The sequence below is a fragment of the Carcharodon carcharias genome, chromosome 7, assembly GCF_017639515.1.
Source record: "Carcharodon carcharias isolate sCarCar2 chromosome 7, sCarCar2.pri, whole genome shotgun sequence".
Taxonomy (NCBI): domain Eukaryota; kingdom Metazoa; phylum Chordata; class Chondrichthyes; order Lamniformes; family Lamnidae; genus Carcharodon; species Carcharodon carcharias.
Genome location: NC_054473.1, coordinates 35,246,943 through 35,253,348, shown reverse-complemented (window position 1 = coordinate 35,253,348; position 6,406 = coordinate 35,246,943). Strand labels below are relative to the sequence as shown.

The 6,406-nt window shown below is 50.2% G+C and overlaps 1 protein-coding gene across 7 annotated transcripts in view; it reads left to right on the top strand.

Moving 5' to 3' along the window:
* LOC121280474 overlaps positions 1-515 on the top strand; it is a 27,339-nt gene extending 26,824 nt beyond the window's left edge. For all 7 annotated transcript variants that reach the window (XM_041192512.1, XM_041192511.1, XM_041192517.1 and 4 more), the window contains one exon: positions 1-515. This exon is cut by the window's left edge and continues 2,191 nt beyond it. The gene's annotated coding sequence lies outside the window, so the exon portion shown is untranslated.
* Positions 516-6,406: the final 5,891 nt, after the last annotated feature.

The window sequence follows — 6,406 nt, the reverse complement described above, 5'->3', positions numbered from 1 at the left end:
CTTACCATCCAGGCTGCAGAAAGTTTCAAACCCCTTAGCTTTTGTGTCAGCTCATATACTGCACTCTACGAAATGCTTTTTATGCAGTTTTGAGAGATACGGTTGAGAACACAGAAGTTATAATGAATTTTGGATTTTTAGCAGTTATTGTCATTTTGTTCAATGGGAACCGGAGTCATCGGTGGTCTTTGTATTTTATGTTTTACCATGATGCAGTTTACATTTAATATTTAACAAGCTATTAGTAACCATGTAAGCCCATATCACAGTTCCTCATTTCAATCCCTCTTCAGGTTGTATTTACTCTTTTTGAGTTTGAATTATTTTTTTCTGTGATCATGCTGAAAACATGCCATGCAGTATTCAGTCACCTGCCAGTGAAAGAAAGCTGTATTTTCTTTTTCAAAGCTCAAATTATAAGCAGAATTCCTTAAACTTTGGCTGCCATTTTAGACACTTGCATCTGCTTTTGTGTTTGGATACTGTGATGTAGAATAAAGATTAAATATCGATGAGAGGATCTTGTTTTTTTTTGAAAAATATACTTTATTCATAAAATATTTGGAAGAACATTCCAAACCATTTCAAAATCACCATGATGTATCACGAGGTGCATCAATACAATCAATGAATATTACAGTCATTTCAATATGGTCAATGCCGACAATCAGACAATGGTATTGGAGTTATCAACATACATCATGTTGCACTCTGAGGTGCTTCAATACAATTATAATATAATTAGTATTCACTGATAACATTCATTTTGAGCTGTACAGCCGAAGGGGCTCTCAGCAGTTCCCAACCCCTCGGTGCACTGTGGCAGAAAGGTCTTAGACAGCGACCCTTCCCCATTGCACCTTTGCGGCGGCTGCCCCAAGCTTTAGTGCATCCCTCAGCACGTAGTCCTGGACTTTGGAATGTGCCAGTCTGCAACACTTGGTCAGGGACAACTCTTTGCGCTGGAAGACCAACAAGTTTCGGGCAGACCAAAGAGCGTCTTTCACGAGTTGATGATCCTCCAGCTGCAGTTGATGTTTGTCTCAGTGTGTGTCCCTGGGAACAGCCTGTAGAGCACAGCATCCTGTGTCACAGAACTGCTCGGGATGAACCTCGACAGAAACCACTGCATCTCTTTCTAGACCCTCTTTGTAAAGGCACAATCCACAAGGAGGTGAACAACGGTCTCGCCCCCACCACAGCCATCTAGAGGGCAAGGTGCACAGGGGGTGAGACTCCTGGCGTGTTGGAAGGATCTGACGGGGAGGGCCTTTCTCACCACCAGCCAAGCTACGTCGTGGTGCTTGTTGGAAAGTTCTGGCGATGAGGCATTCTGCCAAATGACTTTGACAGTCTGCTCAGGGAACCATCCCACAGGATCCACCCTCTCCATTTCCTGTAGGGCCTCTAAGACGTTATGTGCCGACCACTGCCTGATGGACTTGTGGTCAAAGGTGTTTCTCTGCATAAATTTTTCCACGAGGGACAGGTGGTACAGCACGGTCCAACTACTTGGAGCGTTCCGCGGCAGCGTGACCAGACCCATCCTTCGCAACACTGGGGACAGGTAGAACCTCAGCATGTAGTGACACTTGGTGTTTGCATACTGAGGGTCTACGCACAGCTTGATGCAGCCGCACACAAAGGTGGCCATCAGTATGAGGGCGATGTTGGGCACGTTTTTTCCCCCTTTATCTAGACGCTTGTACATCGTGATCCATTTTCGACCTCCAGATAAAGCGGAAGATGGCTCGGGTGATCGCCACCACACAGGAGTGTGGAATGGGCCAGACCTGCGCCATGTACAGCAACAGTGAGAGTGCCTCACACCTGATGACCAGGTTCTTACCCGCAATGGAGAGGGAGCGTCGCTCCCACATGCCCAGTTTCCTTTTCACCATAGACACTCGCTCCTTCCAGTTTCTAACACATGTCCCGGTCCCTCCGAACCAAATCCCCAGCACCTTCAGGCCATCAGCCCTGACAGTGAAGGGGACAAAGAATCGGTCAGCCCAGTTCCCTAAGAACACGGCCTCGCTTTTCCCACGGTTTACCTTGGCTCCCGAGGCCAGTTCGAACTGGTCGCAGATATGGATCAGTCTGCGCACCGACAGTGGATCCAAGCAGAAGACAGCGACATTGTCCATGTACAGGGAGGCAGCCTCCACTACCTGGGATCATCACTTCTCTTATGCCCGGATCCTTCCTGATGAACTCGGCAAAGGGTTCTATGCAGCACACAAAAAGGACAGGGGAGAGAGGACAGCCCTGCCTGACTCCAGATTTAATAGGAAAGCTATCTGATTCCCACCCATTGATTGAGACTGCTCTACTGATGTTAGTGTAGAGCAGTTGGATCCATTTGCAAATTCCCTCCCCAAACCCCATTTTGGAGAGCACATCCCCCATGTAAGTGTGCGATATTCTGTCAAAGGCCTTCTCCTGATCCAGGCTGATGAGGCAGGTATCCACACCCCTGTCCTGTACATAGGCAATCGTATCCCTGAGCAGCACGAGACTGTCAGAGATCTTCCTGCCCGGCACAGTGCAGGTCTGGTCAGGGTGAATCACCAATTCCAGAGCGGATTTGACCCGATTGGCAATGACTTTGGACAGAATCTTATTGTCCATTCAACAGTGAAATGGGTCGCCAATTTCTAATTTCCTTCCTTTCCCCCTTGTGCTTGTAGATGAAGGTGATGATGCCTTTCCTCATGGATTCTGTCATGCTGCCGGCCAGGAGCATACTCTAGTACACTTATGGCAGGTCCCACAGAGCCGAATACAACTCCGCTGGCAAGCCATCGCTTCCGGGAGTTTTACTCTTCTCGAGGGACTCAAGGGCCTCAGTCAGTTCGTCAGGAGTTAGCGCTTTGTCCAGGCTCTCCCGTGTACTGTCATCTAAGACCTCCATGATAGAGGACAGGAAGGACTGGGAGGCCGTGCTGTCTGTGGGCTTCACGTGAGAGGATTTTTTTTTTTTTTTGCAAAAATATACTTTAGTCATAAATCTTCAAAAACATTTCGAACATTTTAAATCACCATTACAAAAATACAAACAGGTTCAACAAACTGAAACACAAGGTGTATCAGAAAAAACAATGAATATTTCAATCACTGGCAGACATACATTTTAAGCTGTACAGCCCGAGGGGCTCTTTACAGTTCCCAGCCCCCCAGTGCACTGTGGCAGAAAGGTCTTAGGCAGCGACCCTTCCCCATTGCGCCTTTGCGGCGGCTGCCCCAAGCTTAACTGTGTCCCTCAGCACGTAGTCCTGGACCTTGGAAAGTGCTAGTCTGCTACACTCGGTCGGGGACAACTCTTTGCGCTGGAAAACCAACAAGTTTCGGACAGACCAAAGAGCGTCTTTCACCGAGTTGATGATCCTCCAGCTGCAGTTGATGTTTGTCTCGGTGTGTGTCCCTGGGAACAACCTGTAGAGCACAGAGTCCTCTGTCACAGAACTGCTCGGGATGAACCTTGACAGCAACCACTGCATCCCTCTCCAGACCTTCTTTGCAAAGACACAATCTACAAGGAGGTGAACAACGGTCTCTTCCCCAGCACAGCCTCCTCGAGGGCAACGTGCAGAGGGGGTGAGACTCCTGGCATGTAGGAAGGATCTTACAGGGAGGGCCTTTCTCACCACCAGCCAAGCTACATCTTGGTGCTTGTTGGAAAGTTCTGGTGATGAGGCATTCTGCCAAATTACTTTGTCAGTCTGCTTAGGGAACCATCCCACAGAATCCACCCTCTCCTTTTCCCTCAGGGCCTTTAAGATGTTACGTGCCGACCACTGCCTGACGGACTTGTGGTCGAAGGTGTTTCTCTGCATAAATTTTCCCACGAGGGACAGGTGGTACGGCACAGTCCAACTACTTGGAGCGTTCCGCGGCAGCGTGACCAGACCCATCCTTCGCAACACTGGGGACAGGTAGAACCTCAGCATGTAGTGACACTTGGTGTTTGCATACTGGGGGTCTATGCACCGCTTGATGCAACCGCACACAAAGGTGGCCATCAGTATGAGGGCGATATTGGGCATGTTTTTTCCCCCTTTATCTAGAGGCTTGTACATCGTGTCCCTGTGGACACGATCCATTTTCGACCTCCAGATAAAGCGGAAGATGGCTCGGGTGATCGCCACCACACAGGAGTGTGGAATGGGCCAGACCTGCGCCACGTACAGCAACAGCGAGAGTGCCTCACACCTGATGACCAGGTTCTTACCCGCAATGGAGAGGGAGCGTCGCTCCCACATGCCCAATTTCCTTTTCACCATAGACACTCGCTCCTTCCAGTTTCTAACGCGTGCCCTGGTCCCTCCGAACCATATCCCCAGCACCTTCAGGCCATCAGCCCTGACAGTGAAGGGGACAAAGGATCGGTCAGCCCAGTTCCCAAAGAACATGGCCTCGCTCTTCCCACGATTTACCTTGGCTCCCGAGGCCAGTTCGAACCGGTCGCAGATGTGGATAAGTCTGTGCACTGACAGCGGATCCGAGCAGAAGATGGCGACATCGTCTATGTACAGGGAGACTTTGATCTGAGTGCCTCCACTACCTGGGATCGTCACTCCTCTTATGCCCGGATCCTTCCTGATGGACTCAGCAAAGGGTTCTATGCAACACACGAAAAGAACAGGCGAGAGAGGGCAGCCCTGCCTGACTCCAGATTTAATAGGAAAGCTATCTGATTCCCACCCATTGATTGAGACTGCACTACTGATGTTAGTGTAGAGCAGTTGGATCCAATTGCAAATTCCCTCCCCAAACCCCATTTTGGAGAGCACATCCTCCATGTATGTGTGCGATATTCTGTTAAAGGCCTTCTCCTGATCCAGGCTGATGAGGCAGGTATCCACACCCCTGTCCTGTACATAGGCAATCGTATCCCTGAGCAGCACGAGACTGTCAGAGATCTTCCTGCCCGGCACAGTGCAGGTCTGGTCAGGGCGGATCACCAATTCCAGAGCGGATTTGACCCGATTGGCGATGACCTTGGACAGAATTTTATAGTCCACATTCAACAGTGAAATGGGTCGCCAATTTCTAATTTCCTCCCTTCCCCCCTTATGCTTGTAGATGAGGGTGATAATGCCTTTCCTCATGGATTCTGACATAACTGCCGGCCAGGAGCATACTCTCGTACACTTCTAGCAGGTCTGGGCCGATCCAGTCCCACAGAGCCGAATACAACTCCGCCGGCAAGCCGTCGCTTCCGGGAGTTTTACTCTTCTCGAAGGACTCAAGGGCCTCAGTCAGTTCATCAGGAGTTAGCGCTTTGTCCAGACTCTCCCGTGTACTGTCATCTAAGACCTCCGTGATAGAGGACAGGAAAGACTGGGAGGCCGTGCTGTCCGTGGGCTTCACGTCATACAATCCAGCATAGAAGGATTTGCTAATCCTCAAAATGTCAGTTTGCAATGACTTAACTGAGCCATCTTCTTCCTTCAAGCTGCTGATCACAGAGCTCTCTCTGTGTACCTTTTGGAAGAAGAAACGTGAGCACGTCTCATCCTGCTCTACAGAGCGGACTCTGGAACGGAAAATGATCTTGGAGGCCTCCGAGGCAAAGAGCGAGGCTTGCTGGCTCTTCACCTCTTGGAGTTCCTCCTTGATATCGACCCCCATCGACCACAGCCAGAGCAGATTCTGCATGTTTTTCTGGAGTCGGGACATTTCCCTCTGTTCCTTTCTAGCTTTCTGGGTGCCTTTGAGGACAAAAAACCTCTTGATGTTTCCCTTGATCGTTTCCCACCAGTGTGTCAGTGACTCAAAGTGGGGTTTCATGGTTCTCCAACCTTTGTAATCCCTCTTGAGCTCCTCAATGTTATCTGGGGTCAGCAGCTGCACGTTTAGCTTCCATACCCCCCTGCCAACCCTCTGGTCCTTCTCTAAGTGGCAGTCAGCCAGTAGGAGGCAGTGGTCAGAGAAGAACACCGGCTTGACGTCGGTGGATCTGACTGCAAATGCGCGGGACACAAACAGGAAGTCTATTCTGGAACAGACGGACCCGTCAGGCTGCGACCAGGTGTATCTACGCTGCGCTCCATCTGCAGGGTTGCTGAAGACGTCGTGCAGCTTGGCATCCTTTACTGTTTCCATCAGGGATCTGGATGTAGCGTCCAATCTGCTGTCGGCCCTGCCGGATCGTCCAGCCGTTGTGGTACACTGGCCTCTTTGGGTTGTGAGCCAAGTTGGGGTGCGCTGGTCTCTTCATTGTCTCCAATGTTCTGGAGCTTGGGTGACTCGTCCTCCAACTCCCTAGCGTTTTGCCGCTTCTTCCGTTGGCGCCGTCCTGGCCCTTCTTCGTCCGAAGAGCTGCTGCTCTTGTTATCCGTGTCGGATAGGAGACGCCTCTTGACTCTTGTCTGGGAAGTGGCTTGGTTTCTTTTTAGCCCCT